Genomic DNA, 15,353 nt, shown 5'->3' with positions numbered 1-15,353 from the left:
TCACAATGATGCCTCTTTAATCTTCAACACTTACAAATATTTATCAGTACCAGTTGGTATCTTACACTGTTCTAAGTGCCACACTAATGGCCACATAATTATATTATAACATAGGATGCAGAATTACTGAGGGAAGTCAAGTTAGAGGATTCTTATTTATTCCTGGTTAGCTTTGGACTTGGCTTAGCAATACCAAATTATTGTTTTAAATTCTATTGACCTTATAAATGGTCTATCACCATTCATTGTGTAGAATATTCAATCAGGTTTTTAGACCTGTAAAGTCTAAATAAATTTCTAAATGATGTACAGAGTGAGCTAGCTTTGTAACAAATCAAAATGCATTCTAAGCATAAGAATGTTCTATTTATGTAGTACATTTGCAAGTGTCATTTACTAGGATCAAAGCAGTTTATTATGCTTTACAAATCTTCAGAAACCATTAATGGTATGTGTTGACAAGCAAAAGCTGGGACGCGTTCTAGCATTGTGTGTATTTAAATGTGATTACTATTAATCTCATGGTAAAAATACTGCATGTGGCTTGTAATTTCCTTTTCCCTTTTTGCTTAAAATATTTCACACGTTTCAAAGCCTACCTCTTTAATTCTTAACTACTAGCACATACTTGTTTCAACAAGGCCTAGCATATTCTTGCAATTTAATGATTAAAATTTCAGTGGTGTCAACCTTTCATCTTTATGGGGTTTTTTTTTTGTCCTATTTAATGTAATAAGTGTTTTATAGAGCATTTTTATAATTGTGTACTTTTTAATAACTTTGTCAGCAGGAATAATATATAAAATGTTTATTTTTTTTCTTTTTTAAAGATTTTTTATTTACTTGAAAGACAGAGCATGTGCAGAGGAGGAGGGAAATGGGACAGAGGGAGAGGGAGAGGGAGAAGCAGACTCTCCACTGAGCAGGGAGCCCAACACAGGGCTCAGTCTCAGACCCTGACATCATGACCTGAGCTAAAGACAGATGCTTACCAACTGAGGCACCTAGGGGCCCCTAGGAATAATATTCAAAATATTTAATAAGTGATAAGGTAAGAGCTTTAACCGGTCACCCTGGATTCCTTAACTCCTCCCCAGGATGCCACAGCTAATCAGAACAATCTCGCCATAAAAAGCCAATACACTTGACGAGCTGTGTTCTAGTTGCCTGTCATCCTTGTTCTCAAGAGGATGCTCTCCTTTGTGATTCGGGTGCCAAGAAACACAATGACAACAGAATAAGTCCCCTAACATCTCCCAACAAATACCAAATTCCTTTTTTTTTTTTTTAAATCAAAGTGTAACGGAATCATTTGGTGATATGTTGTCTACTTCTCATTCATCGATTAATTCTGGCTCTATTCAAATGGATTTTCAGGTTTAATTGCATTACAAAGAAAACATGTATAATTTGGAAGACATCACTTTCCATCAGCTTGTGCCCTATTTATAGCCTTCCATTGTCTGGCCTCAAGGTATTATCATGTGAAGACTCAGAAAATCAGGGTCACAGACCCAGCTTTGCTGCTAACAAATGATGCATTCTCAGATTAATCATATCTTTTGGACTTCTGTTTCTTTTCTTGCAAAACCTAGGATTTCACATTACCTGTCTGTAAACATTCATATAACTTTTTAATTCTTGGATTAAAAATATGTTTGAAATAAAGACATATTTCTAGCTGTGATATACAGACTTTATTTCATTACGAAAAAAGGAGCATTCATTTGTAATGCTATTTTAGTCATGGGCTGAAATCTCAGGACCTCAACTAACTTCAGGCTCATATTCGTCAAATTCTGTGCTCACTAGAGATTACAGGCCTTATCTTTTCCTTACTGTTTCTCTATTAACTTTTCAGTTCTACCAGACAGTAAGAGGCAGTGGAATAATCCAAGACACATTGAGCAGTTATAGAGAATTTCTCTTCATTTCTTTCCATAGAACAATTTCTAATTTGGTCATTTATCTAGAGTTGATTTGAAGTTTGTCCTATCACTGAAAATAAAGTATTTACATAATATTAATACTTTCCAAGAGACATTCCTGAGGAAACAAATATTTGAAATAATTTAGTAAAATGTTTGCATGAAAATAATACTACAAATTACCTAAGTTTAGCTGATGATTTGGTTGCATCTGGTTGTTTGTGTAGCTTGAAAGGTGTTATCGAGCACTTTGGGGTGGAGTTCTCAAACCCAGTTTTGAAAACTAGACTAATCTGGAGAACTTTGAAAAAATACTGATAAAGGTAGTTAGGGTAACAATGTATACTGATGTGGGAAACAAAGGCAAAAGAAAAAATTAAATTTCATTACTACTTACAGCCCACTGACAAGTCCTTTAAACAAGTAGAGGGACCTTCCTCTAGGAACTCAGCTGCCTCCATGTTGACACTTTGCTAAAGGCAAAGGCAATCTTAGCTTAACATTATCCTGACCTTCAGGGTCCTGTGAGTCTACTTTAACATATAAAAATTCCTTTGAAAACTTCCTTTATCTCTACCCCCCAAGATAGGTGTTAGCAATCATCCTCCAAACATGTGGCCCACTGATATAATCTGAAGGGTTTCATGACTAAGGTTTTATTGGACAGCAATAAATGACTTTTTTCTAACAATAGCTAGACCCCACAAGGTCCTCGAAACCTTGCTTCCAAAATTCCTTAGAGACTTCTGCTATCCCTAACCCCCTCCAACTTGAAAGAATATAATCAGTCACCCCTTACAACTCCAGTGCAGCTCTTTCTGCCCCAGGCTCCTGTCCCTGTGCTTTAATAAAACCACCCTTTTGCACCAAAGATGTCTCAAGAATTCTTTCTTGACCATTTGCTCTGAACCTCAACATTTTCATATCATATACCTAAAATAAAAATGCCATTTATTTGAACTATTAACAAGACAGAGATATTAAAGCTGTCATTCCCAAACCTTGCTGCATATTGGAATCCCTTGGGGAATCTTTAGAAACTGTGTGTATCTCCATTGCTTCCCACATATTCTGATTTAATTAGTTTGCGGCTCAGCATGGGCATTGGATTTTTAAAAGCTCCCCAGTTGAAACTAATATGAAACAAAGTCTGGAAACCACTGCAATGAGAGAATGTTTCTTCTATATTAATGTGTTTTATTTTATAATAATTACATATTAAAAATGTGAAAGTATAAAACATTATTATTCAGAGATCTCTAAAAAGAAACAGAAATAGAAGATATTCAGAATGGAGTATTCCAGGTTTATTAGACTCAAGTATTGCTCCAGGTACGGTGCACAAAATAACATTCTTCATGAATCTATTTTTTCAATATATATGGCATTGTGTTGCGTGTGTGTGTTTTACCTTTTTAACACATTTATGATGTAAATTATTCAGAAAATTAGAAACATTAGGAGCTGTCAATGTTAAAAACAGACATACTGCCTAATTTTTATTGCCAATTCATCTGGATTATTATTTTCACTTGCTTGATTTGAAATTTCAAGGATAGATTCAGATTAGCTAATGCCAAGGGATGTTCCTTTTCAAAAAATGTGTTGGCTTATTTTTTTTTTAACAACTCTAATACTACTCAGTAATGGATAAAACAGATTTTTTTCATTTGTTCTCTCTGTTGGTAATTTTCAATAGGTAGCATAAAGCCTTGCCCTATATTTTTGGAATTGCTTTAGAAGGTTATTTGTACTTTTGGAGGTTTTATTTTGTTTTGATTTATTTTGCTTAGGAGAATCTGCATTGGGCATCCAAAAAAAATGTAGTGATTTGTGTGAACTACACGGCTCTTGGTGAAACTAGATCTCTATTATTGACATGAAAACTAAATCTTTCCAGTGATTAAGCAGGGTGGATGAAACTGAGAAAGCTACAATCATTAGATGATCATTGAAGACTGCCTATAAAATTGCTTGGGCAAAGTGTCACTTGGCAGTGGGCATGGCTGAGAATAACAAAACAGTGCAGGCATGTCATCAGTAAAACAGATACTTAGGAAGGTTTGGATCTTTAATACCATCGATACTTTCAAAATAACAACTTCTCCTAATATTTGGTAAGAATATAAATGCTATTCCTGATGTCTTAGGAGACTGTGATAATTTATTTTTGGCATGGTCTGTAGATTAGAAAGTAGAGGAAGAGTTATACATTTATAAACTGTAGGAAGATGGTGGCCTCAACAAGAGCCTGGTACCCTGTCCCTTATCACTCCCCACTATTCATTCAATCATGGCTGATTATTAGAGCCTGAAGGAAATAGCATATATGATATGTTGCATATAGCTGAGACCTTTATAGTAGACCTTGGTATATAGCACATAGAAAAGTCCCCAATACTTAAAATGTCTTGTGCTGCCAGTGGAATCTGAGGCAAAGTTTATGAATGGAACCATTATATCAGTGTTGGGTGGGAGGAAGGGAGTGAGTTGGTATGTGTGACATGGAGCACGGATGGAGTGCTATTTCTGTAGGTTTGTGGAGACTAGCTCTTAGTAGAAATGGCAACATTGGAGGAGAATTATAGTAGTTGGCTGAGAACAACCTACACGTTTGCACCTGAGAGTAACCTCAACAAAACTTCCTAACCTAATGACCTTGAGCCTCTGGAGAAGAAATTCTCATCCCGGTTTCTACCATTTATGAATCCAGTGCTAGCCAAGAGATACCAACATCTTGACCTACGTGTTGAAAGGTTCCACACATGCTAACATGAGTTGGCAGAGAAATTTATGTTCTATGGAAGCTCTTAGTTCGTTTTTCTTGCTATGAAGTATTTTGTTGATTAAAATACAATTATATACAACATTTATCTATGTTTTGTGCCCTTAGTTTTTTCTTTTTTTTTTTTTTCTATTAAAAAGAACACTGCTATTAACGTCCTCATATATGTCTCCTCGTGTTGCTGGGAATGAGTTTCTTTCAGGCAAATTCCTAGAAATGGAATGGCTAGAATATATATTATGCACATTTTCATCTATACTAGATATTTCTAAATTGCATTTCAAAATGATGGTGCTAATTTTAACTTCAGGTAGCAGTTTATGAGGGTTTACACTGTTCATATCCTTTCTGTCACTTTATTGCCAGACTTTTCAATGTTTGCCCTATACAGTTTGGTTTTAATTTTCATTTCTTTGGTTACTAGATAGTTGAGTTTTCCTTGTGTGTCATAGGTTTTATGGCCTCTTATTTGTCTCTCCATTTGCCCAAAAGGTTTATATATATTTTCCCTGACAATATTCCTGTATATTTAACCTAAAATAAACAAAACCATATAGGCTTCCTGTAACTTTGCATTCTAATTTCCTTCCAATTCCCACTGTCCCCTACTTCTTTAGTAAAATAACTCTGTATTTCAGCTGAGTCTATCATTGCCTACATATATTACTATATATCTAAGTCTCCCTTGTAAGTTCAGTGTAGCCATGAGTTAAGTTCTAACCAATGAAATATAAGTGACATGTTAAATGCAACTTTCAGAATGTCCACATAAATGGCAAGGGGTTTTCTCTTAGCTTCTAGTCAATATGGAATAACTCGTAACTGACTAGTGCTCCCAACACGGACAACTAGAAAACTGAATTAAATAACTAAGCATCTGTCTGTAGATGTTAGATAAGAGACATAATAGAATTATAATCCCAGAGAGAATGAAAACAAATGAAGCACGTTCAACAGTTGTCTCAGCTTTCTACCTGAGAGTAATATCTAGATATTAATGTGGAAAGTAAAAATTAAAACAGAGATCAGCTATCTCACCGAGTTGAGAAAATATGTTGGGCATCTGGAATTTGTAGAACACAATTCTCAAGAGGAGTGAGATATGTGAAAAAATAACTCTAGAAATCTGCACGGAGTTTTACTGCATAGGTTGATACATACAGGACTAGGCAAAAAGCAATTACTGGGCATTGTAAATGGAACAACTTAGAAATAAAATGCTATTCAGCAATAAAAAGGTACAGACTCCCAATACACAAGAAAAATTTATAAATCTCAAAACCATTACACGAAAAAGAAATCAGACACAAAATAATACATACTGAATGGTTCCATTTGTATGAAATTTTTAGAATAGGTGATACTATCCTATACTAATTAAAATGAGATCAGTATTTGCTTTGAAATGGGGTGAAGGAGCTAACTGATGAGGCAAGAGAGAACTCTCTGGAATGATGGAAATGTTTGAAATTTTGATTGTGGTGGTGCTTACACAAACATATACATATGCCAAAATTCATTAGGCTGAACACTTAAAATAGGTGCATTTTATTTTATGAAAGTTATAACTTAGTAAGATTGATTTCATAAAAGAAAAAGGGTGCCATTTTATTCTCCTTTTCCAATTTGTTTCTTGGAAAGAGAATCTGGTAGCTGGAGCTCCAACAGCTATTCTGGTCCATGAGGACAAGATCTGTTTTCTAGGGGACACTGGAGAGGTGCAGGAAAGACCTCTGGTCTCTGACATGATACCTAACCATGATAGCTATACATGAGTCATGTATATCTAGGTAAGATAGACACATCTAGAAAGAGAGGTCACTGGACTTTTCATCTCTCAATTTCTCTTACATGGGAGAAAAATGAACTTGTACTGTTTTAAGCTATTCTTTTTCTGTATTATGTTCCTTGAAGCTGAGCCTGATTGTAAATAATGCATATTGCTTACGGGGAGAAAGAATATTTTATGTAAGAAAATTAAACTGGTGTTTTAGTTTATTGTCTACAATGCCAGAATTTATTTTTTAAAAAGATTTTATGTATTTATTTGAAAAGAAAGAGAGAAAGAGAGTGCATGGGCGAAAAAGCAGGGGGGAGGGGCAGAGGGAGAAGCAGATTTCCCGCTAAACAGGGAGACTTAACACTGCATGGGCCTTGAGCCCAGCACCCTGGGATCATGACCTGAGCCGAAGGCAGATGCTTAACTCACTGAGCCCCCCAGGAACCCCTACAACACAAGAATTTAAATAAGCAAAACTTACACACCTCAATGAAAAAAAATTAGTGCAATTCAAGTATTCTAAACCCAGAGTGGTCCTATACTGGGAGCTAAAGAAAGTTTTAACACAGGACTTAGAATGGATGCTATCTCTGTACCCTATATGAGGAAATTCTTTAGGAAATTATTCTAATTAAATTAAAGATAGGGAAAGATAAAGATTATAATAAATGGTGATGAACAATAAATACAGTAAAAATGATAGATTAATCTACATGAATATGCTAGTACAACCGAGAATTGGTGAAATGTGTTAAAGATCACACTAAAGTAAGGGAAGAAGCGTAACTTAGACTAAAAATTCTAGTTTTTGTATTAAACATCATAGGGAGAATTAAAGCCATATAAAGCTTCATCTCAATGGTAAAAAGAAGAAAGTAAGTAAATTAACCTTATATAGAAGGATGTTCTTTAAATTTAATAGTAGGAAAATACATATTGAATATTCTTAACAAAATGATAAGATGATAAATAGACAAATAGAGGTACATGATGGAACTTTTAAATTAGTGAAGATGTGAATAATAAAAAGAAACTTGCTCAATCAAACACATTTTTAAAATATATAATAAGAAATTTGTCATAGAGGATATTGAGTTAATGGAAAAATTATAATGAATATGAATGAGTTCATTTCCCTAACAAAAACCAAATACTTCAAAATATCTAAAGTTTGTAAAAGAAAGGGGACCAAATTCTAGTCTTTATCGATGGGACATGCATATCTAGAAAGAGAAATCACTCAATTGTACGTTGATTAGGCCGTGTTTATGAATTTCTGAATTAATCCCTAAGACTAAAATATCCTCACTTTTCATTTTGAATTTAAAATTCTACTCACTTATCTTCCCTCTTATCTCTCCTCCTCAGACTAGTATTTTATATATCTATTATAATATTTATCTATTGTGGTTAAGAGACATTTCTGTCTATAGATTGTGACCTCCTGAAGGAAGGTATTATACATTATAATAGCTCAATAAATATTCTATTAAGAAAGCTCCTTATTACAAACCCTTTGTGTGATTCTTTTGTCATATTTCCATCATTCAGAGGACTTAGCAATATGCTTCCTAAAAAGTACATTACCTTAGAGATTGTTGAATAAAACTGAGTTTAATATATAGAACATCTTCAACTATAGGAAATTCTGTTGACAAATATAAACTAGAGAATGAGACATCAGAGGGGTCAGGAAAAACGGCATGCATGTGAAGTTCTAAATCTCACCTTCTTATTTCATAGGCAAATCTTTTGTTTTTAACATATATTTCCTCTTATTTGGCCACATAGTTAGCAAAATTAGCTCTTTTTCTGGCTCATAGTAGATTTGAAGCAGCATATTACAAGTGTGCTAATGGGTGAGATTTTTAAAAGTTGGTACCAAGTGTACATGTAGCAGTGAAAAAAGATTGTTAATTGCATAAATGTGGCAAAATGTCCTAGTAGTCTAATGGTCTCTTTGGACACCTTTCCACTGAAGTACAAACAATAAGAACATATTTTTAATGATGACATTGATACTTGAACATGTGCAAAATGTTCCACGATCCATTTGTTGCAAAGAACATGCAATGCAGTTTTTAAATATTTCTATTAAAATAGAAGGAAGAAAATTCATTTATTATATTATTCACCTAGATGAACACCTCATTCTATAGCAAAACCCAAATAATGCTTCATTTGTTTTTAAGGTTTATCTATTTATTCGAGAGAGAGAGAGAGCACACGCCCTCACGAGTGGGGGGGGGCAGCGGGAGAGGGAGATAGAGACAGAGAGAGAGACAGAGAATCTCCAGCAGACTCCCCTCTGAGCAGGGCTGATCTCAGCACCCTGAACTCAAGACCTGAGCCAAAATCAAGAGTCTGATGCTCAATTCACTGAGCCACCCAGGTGCCCCTATTTTATGTTCTTTTAAATATGGTAGGATTGGTGTATATATCCTCTCATTCTTTGAACATCACTGAAAAATAGGCAAAGAAATCATTTCTATTGCATAGGAGAAGATATGTAAGTTTGGAAACAACACAGATTCCCACACAACCAATTTGGATAATAATCTTGAAAAGTTATCACTCTAAATGTTTTGCCCTCATCCATCAAAAAAGCGTGATCTATTTTCCACAAACTCGTAGTTTGGAATATTCCCTCAAAAATGCATTGGCATGTTAATTTTTACTTTTTAAATTGCTTTTTATTTGGTTTACTCTGCTGTTATAGATGCACAATTACGAGTCACTGGAGTCTAAGGCAGTTGGCGCATCACTTCTTTCAGAGACTATGCTTTATTTGAGCTGTAATACAGGCTAGGACATCCCCAAGCCTCCCTGCAGAACCAGAGGAAAAGAATGGAGTGGTCAACAGTGGTAAAGAATATACCTGAGTGGGCAGATACAGCCTATGTCTTGCAAAGATTGAACGCTCTGGATTTTGTTCAATACCTTCCAAGGTATTATTTTCCCCATGCAATGGTTTCTCAAAACAGTCTTTAAATGTCAGAAGGGGAGAGGTGGTCTGATAGCCTAGCATTTGGAAAAGCAAGTAAAACATTTGTAAGTGGGCTTGAAATGTATTTTGATTGCATTTACTGATATATCTATAACACTCAGTGTTTGTCTCTCCGTGTGGTACATGGCTTAGTGAATCTGTCTGCAAAAATAAAAATGTTTTCACCTGCTGATCTCCCAAGTAAATATGATCAAATTAAAGCTCAAAAGATGGCTTCACAGATACTATACAACAGCAGAGTTGGTTTAGATATTCTTTTATTTAAATGAGGATTGCCAAAAGGTGAAAGATGACACCGACACTATTCTCATTAGATTGAAAGTTATCAAGACCCATTAAAGAATTATTTCTTTTAAAATGTGTTCCTTTCTTCTTAATGTCTTCTGGAATGGTGCAAAATACAAACTAGAACTCAGAAAGTTGTTTATCTAGGTGGACTAATTTGATTACATAATAATTTCCTGATGTGATAGCTTATTCTTGTGGTCTTTACACAAATACTATTTAAGAGTGATGAATGAGGATTTACTGGGATCACTTTTTCCTTTGATACTACCCAAAGTGGAAACAAACATTGGGCCTTCTGCTTCCAGCTTGGTAAAAATGTTGGAATTTTTCCCCCACAAGCATTACACATGGATAAAGTAGAGATAAAAGTTATTTTCTAAATAAAGATACTATCCAGGTGCACACATCAGAAACTTCAGGACGGACTAAGGACTAGTCAGTCTTGGGAACAGTTTGTAAGTTACGCAGATGCACTGCCGAGACTGAGGACTGCTCTAGGATGTAGGCTGCTCAGGACTGGAGCTGGAAGGAACATATTTAATGAGGGTTGAACGGTATTCCACTAATTCAAGTTTGCTCTACAACTATCTGAAATGGGTACGATCAGAGGAGAATGGGTTCCACTAACACTAGGTAAAGCAAGTATATTCTTCCATGGAGGACTGAGTGATTCCTTTTCTATTTCTTTCCTGTTTATACTTAATGTCTAGTTCTGAGTGTTTAGTTCTAAATTTTAATTATCATTAGTCATTCTGATAAAGGATATAAGAATCTTTCTCAAGAGAATACATTAAAATGTTCCCTAGAGAACTGTCATCCAATGTTGCTTGCTTCGGAATGTTCTATTTACATTATGAAAGCAATAAATTTAAAAAAAAACAAACAAAAACCCAGCAACAGTGATGACAAAAATATAGCTTGGAATTAATAAAACCTTACTACAGCACTTTGAAGTTTACCATATAAATTAATTTTCCACTTGTTTTTAGTGAAATCAAGTATTGAGATCCAATATCATTGGTCAATTGTAGCACATATGTTCAAAGGCTAATTATGTTTGCATGTATAATAACGCTTCTTAATAGCATGGGATTACTCAGGAGAAATAAACAGGTCACACAGGAATACGATCTCTTCCTTAAACATTTTAAAGATGAGATTTCTTAAGTTTATGCAATTTAGCAATTATTTAGTGTAATACTTCTAACATGTAGACATCATTTTATTAATAGATAATATTTGGAGCGTAAAAATGGTCAAAATATATGTTCTCTTTTTTTTTTTGTGAAGTAATATACCAAATAGTCTCCAATAGTACAAGATCATATATCCTCCTAATATATTTTAGTTTATTTTTCGGTAAATAAAATATACTAAATTTAATGCAGTCTTGAGAGCAGGCTAGTGTGAAAACTTATTTTCCCTGTTCTCATCTGAGTTTCACTGCTCAGAATATTCAGGTCACAGTGATGTAGGAAAGATGTTAGGGTTCGAAGCTGACAGCCAAGGAAGAATTCTTGAGACATCTTAGGTACAAAAAAGTGGTTTCATTAAAGCACAGAGACAGGAAGGACCCTTGGGCAGAAAGAGCTGCACAGAGGTCATGAGGAGTGGCTGATTACATACTTTCAAGTTGGGAGGGGGGTTAGGGATAGCCTAGGTCCCCGAGGAATTTTGGAAGCAAGGTTTCCAAGGACCTTGAGGGGTCTAGCTATTGTTAGGAAAAGGTCATTTATTACTGTTTAGTAAAACTTCAGCCGAGACCCTTCAGATTTATATCAGTGGGTCATATACTTGGAGGATGATTGCTAACATGTATCTTGGGTTGGTTCAGATAAAGGAAGTTTCCAAAGGAATTTTTATATGTTAAAGTAGACTCACAGGACCCTGAAGGTCAGGATAATGTTAAGCTAAGATTGCCTTTTGTCCTTAGCAAAGTATTAACATGGAGGCAGCTGAGTTCCTAGAAGAAGGTCCCTCTACTTGTTTAAAGGACTTGTCGATGGGCTGTAAGTAATAATGAGATTTAATTTTTTCTTTTGCCTTTGTTTCTCACATCAGTGGTTGTGTAGATTTCAGTCATCACATTTTTCTCAAGACCAGGCTCCATGAAGATTCTATTTTGCCCTGAACAAAGCTAATTATTTTTATGTTTTGGTTACTTGAATTATGTGTAGACAGCTGTCATCTGGCTCTAATATATAAGAAATAAAAAATCTAGTAAACACTTAAAACTGTTAAGGTAACATAAATCCAACATTACTATTCAAACTCATAATCTAAGTGTTCCTAGTGTGTTTAGACAAGGAAAATCTCAAATGTGTGTTTAATAAAACCTATTCGGCCTGCATCCATTATTTGAACTTGTAGTAATAATTAAGAATGGATACAAACATTCAAAAACAAGGCTATGCAATTTAAGAAGACAACTTAATCCTTAAACTTTTTCAGCATTTAAAAATAAGTAGTGGTGACAATTTTTTTAAACGGGAACAAGTGCTAGTAAAACCTGGAACAAAGTTACTTTCTTATAATATAAGCCTAGTTTAAGTTAAATGGTACTGGAGTGTATCACATATAATTGGCCCTTATAACAAAACAAATGAGCCATTTTCTTTTGAGGATAACATTGTAATAAGAAAGACAAAATTTCCATGTTAACCCTTCAAAAGGAAAGCTGTCTTATTCTTCCACATAATTATGGGGAAAGAAAAATAATTTTTCCTAGACTAGATGTTTCTAATGATTCTAAAGAATGAACAAAGTACACACATCACCATATATATAGTACTACATGCATTTATATAAGCAATTTTTCCTCTACCCCTTCTAGGTTTTTGGCTGAAAGCTCCATGTAATAAGAGATGGATTAACAGGAGAAAAACAAACAGAAATTTAGTAACATGTATACTTCCTGTCGGGAGGAAGACCTTCTTCTGCCCTATGGTCCTTCTGGCTGGACATAAACTCAAACTGACATGAGACAGGTTAAGAGGAGAAAATCTTCATAGGCACATACAAGGGGAATCCACACAGACAGGAAATCCTGACAATGAGACAACATGAAATTTATATGATCCAAGGAGACAGAGAGGGGCTTGAGGACACAAAGCGGAGAAAACTAAGAAGGTGAAAAGGAGAAATTTGGAAAAAAAATGAGATTGTTCTGTTATGCAAATGAGTTCCTTTGGGGAATGGGGGTGTCTGTTAGTACTTCTCTTCCTGTTGCAGGGTCTCCTTTCCAATGTAAATTTAGGCAGTTATGGGGGAGGCAGAGTGCCTTTCTTGCAGCTGCTGGGTTTTTATTAGTTTTTAATCAAAATAATCTTTATGCCAAAGGCACTTTTTGGGATGTCTCCTCCTGCATGCCTTCACTCCTGTGTATGTGGGAGATACCCTAGAAAAGCTGAGTAACTCTTCAAAATGGTCCAAGCTACCACCTTAAATACTATCTTCAGCTAACACCAAAAAAAAGATGATGGGGGATGGAGGAGACAATTCTGGGACATTTTTCAGGCAAAGCACAGTAAACCTGGGTCTGGCTGTTAGGCAGATTGAAGTTTCTGTCTTCTCCAATGATCACGTTTTCTGGAGATTTAGTCATTCCCTTCCTCCTGGTACCTGAGGGAAACACCTTCACAAATGGAGATTTTCCTTATAAACGTAAATGTCCCTTACAAAAGGGTAACTTCTATTTAGTTTTCAGAGCTTCTCCTGTGCTGAGTTTCTTAAAAATAGTCAGCCTAAAATAATCCTTGTGTCAAAGAGGCATATTTTGGGGTGATAAATTCTGTTTCCCTTCAGGATAGCTCTCATTCTCGGAGGTACTGGCGCTCTATTACTTTTGGGTATCTTAACTACATAAAAATGATCCTTCCTGCCTGTGTCATTTAAGAACCAATAACCTGAAAAGGTATAAATTTATGAAACTGTTGAATTGAAAGAACTCTCATCTCAGCATTGGTAAATTACATTTCTTAAGTTTATTTATATTTCAAAGCTTTATGGAACATACATCTTCAATCTCCTGGTTACATAACTATCATGCATACACACACATGAAAACATACAAGAAAGGCATTAAAATTTATAGACACGTGTGACTGAAAGATGAATGATCTTATAATTCCATTACTCTTAGGTGGCCCTTTTAAAAAGTGTGGTCAGATAATTTTCCAGATTTTTTCTAAGTATATGCTAATTATATATACTACGGTAAAATTATATATAGGTTACATAGAAATTAGACAGTTGCTGGAAGGGTAAGTGAAGTCAAGAGAAGGTTTTTGAAATGGAAGAAATAATAGCACAATTGGAGGAATAGCTCTGTGTAGAGAGAAAAATGGATAATGTTGATCAGAATTGCTAGAGAGATACTGAAAAGGCTTGCAAGCATAAAGTTGAACAAAATAATGCCAGCACTAACGTTTCAGTGAGGCTCAATTTTAAAGTAACCTTTTTCACCTTTTCTGCAAACCTCACCTTCTCCCTTTTGTTTCAGAAACCCAGTACCACCCGAAAGACTTGAAGAAAGAGGCTAGTAGCATGTACACAATTTCTGTCAAAACTGACTAGATCCTGTATTTCCCTCTAAAACCCCCCAGCCCCTTCCTAGGGTCAGGCTTGCAGTTTTTTGAAGCCTTAGCCTGCTGCAGCCTCCTTCCCCCCAGCAAAGTAATAAACTCTCTTCCTTCTTTATACCCAGACTCTGTCTTTGAGTTACCTATTTAAGCTCTGGAGCACAGAGGTCAGTTTTCAACAACAATATATTGAATATGTAATAAGAGAGGGGATGAAGTACCCAAAGCATCCAAGGGGAGGACATAGACACTTTCTCTACACTTTGAAGAAGGAAGGCAAAATTGGGGGGTACAGAATATGTTAGATGGGTACACATGATGGTAGAAGTTTGTGGGAGCCCTTGTCTGATTGCTTCTGATGGCGCAGTAGTTTAGGAAGCAAGATCATTAGCAAATCCTGAATGAGGGGGAGAACATGCTGGAATTTTAATGAGAAAGGTGTGTGATGTTGGAAAGAGTTGCCGAATGAATAGACTAGGACAATAATGAGTTCTGGGCAGCTCTATGAGCTCCTTTGAGGTTTGTGGCCATGAACTGAAAAGCCACATGGTTTGTGTCATTTTCTGTAGTCATGTTCACTTTGTGGGTGGGGAACAGGTGGAAAGACAAATTAAGTTGATCATGTTTACTCATCATGTATATGAAGAAGGAAGGCGCAAGGGAAGTGAGGAGTTACCACGAAATGGTTATGATGGATTATGGATGTTAAGTTGGGTAAGGAGGAGGAGAGAAGGTGTAATAGTCTGCTTGGGCGGCCATAACAAAATACCACAGACGGGGCAACATTCACAGACATGTATTTTCTTAGATGCTGGAGGCTGGAAGTCCAAAATCTAAGTGTTAGCAGGGTTGATTTCTAGTAAGGCCTCTCTTCCTGACTCGTACTCGTTCTACACCATTTGGTGTAAAAAGATTAGTTACTGATAAAGCAAGAATGCTTCCAGAGTACAAGGTCTGAACCAATTGTGGTGCAAACGAGTTCTCT

Source organism: Ursus arctos, unplaced genomic scaffold (assembly GCF_023065955.2).
Source record: "Ursus arctos isolate Adak ecotype North America unplaced genomic scaffold, UrsArc2.0 scaffold_29, whole genome shotgun sequence".
Classification (NCBI taxonomy): domain Eukaryota; kingdom Metazoa; phylum Chordata; class Mammalia; order Carnivora; family Ursidae; genus Ursus; species Ursus arctos.
This window is presented reverse-complemented; position numbering follows the sequence as displayed.